This window comes from Pinus tabuliformis, chromosome 8, assembly GCF_031772625.1.
Source record: "Pinus tabuliformis cultivar Carrire ecotype Pingquan chromosome 8, CPIR1, whole genome shotgun sequence".
In the NCBI taxonomy this organism is placed as follows: Eukaryota; Viridiplantae; Streptophyta; class Pinopsida; order Pinales; family Pinaceae; genus Pinus; species Pinus tabuliformis.
Genome location: NC_142294.1, coordinates 1873038904 through 1873040457, shown reverse-complemented (window position 1 = coordinate 1873040457; position 1554 = coordinate 1873038904). Strand labels below are relative to the sequence as shown.

Genomic DNA, 1554 nt, shown 5'->3' with positions numbered 1-1554 from the left:
ATTTTTAATTTGTTTATTTTTATTAAAAACAAAAATAAAACCCTAATTATCTGACTTCCAAAAATATTATAAAAAATTAACTAATACTCCATGCTATAAAATGTTTAATATTTTCATGAGACTATTTTGTTTTTGGCAGCCATGGCCATCTTTATTTGCCTCTACATGTACATAGGTGATATAGTGACATTAAAACCCATTTTTTGGCCTCAGGTATGAATAGTAGTATACAATATATTATTTGTAATAAAAGATGCATCATGCACTTGATGATTTCAGGAACTTCTTGTGTTCTTGTTGATAGCAAGTGACCCCCTACCCTTCATTGAAACTAGGAATGTGTGCAACAAAATGAGAATGAAGAAGGGAGAGTAGATAGCAAAGTGGTCCTAAGTCCAAAGCCTCCTCAACTCAATCCCTTTCTCTTCGAGCATATTCTGCAGTAGCAGAATACATGCCAACAAAGGAGTTGCTTCATGCCATACATGTAGCTTCAAGCGATCAATGTACCTAGTCTCCAATTTCATCCATGATAACCATGCCAGGGAGCGATTGGACTAAACTAGAAAGAGATGAAAAAGTCAAGGAGAAAGATGCCACATTAGCGACTACATGATGACGAAGCAGCACATCCAGCTCCCATTTTGAGAATCTTGTCTCACTGGCTAAAAAAATTGATAAATGCATATTGGTATCATGTGGAGTAGTTTGTGGAAGGTCTAGAAGTGTACGTATTTGTCCCACAACAACTTGCATTACTGGTTCAAACTCCTCTTCTAAAAATGTATGCCTTTTGGGCTTGTTGATTCCAATACTGCTCAGACAACTTGAAGGGTTCAGGACAATGATGCCACCCCATCCAGGAGATGTAAATCCATTAGTTGGAGAAAGTTGCCCATTAGGAAGTTTCAACCGTAGAGGGCACTCCACAACTGATGGTATATAGATTGCAAAATACAATATCTTAGAACACCCAACAACAACAACCGATGTATCCAAGTGCCATTCATTGGAGTTAACAAAGAAAGGAAGGTCCTTGAGATGAAACATGTAGCTTGCAGACATTTGGTCCCAGTGAGAATGGGATGCCTTTAGTGTGTGACATAGAACTTGGATCTCCACAGCTAAAGTTACTATAGGAGCTAGCGTCTCTACCAAAGGGGAAAAAAAATTCTTTAGCTTCTCAAAGTCCTAGCCATATAATCAATAAACAGGCTATGCATTTAGAAGGATGAAAGAAAGAGTAGCAATCCTATCTGCTGCAAGGGGCATAGCCTCGCCCTTCTCATCCGTTGTTCCAAATCCCTGTCCATGACCAGAGACAACAATTCCACCACCGATGAAGTACTTGACAACAACTTCTCCAATCAAGGGAACAACTAAGTATGAAAACTCACCATGAATCCAAGCATGATGATGCTTCCCAATGAAATTTATATCACTATGGGAATGTTTGTCTCCATTTATTTCCCCTGTGACTAAAATCGTGTACCATCCACCATTGGCATCTGAATCACGGGGTGAATAAGATTGTAGAAATTCATAGTTATACAT

General features: G+C 38.5%; 1 pseudogene; it reads right to left on the bottom strand.

The window, feature by feature from the left end:
- Positions 1 to 275: 275 nt before the first annotated feature.
- LOC149243838 (uncharacterized) lies at positions 276 to 1554 on the bottom strand (annotated as a pseudogene).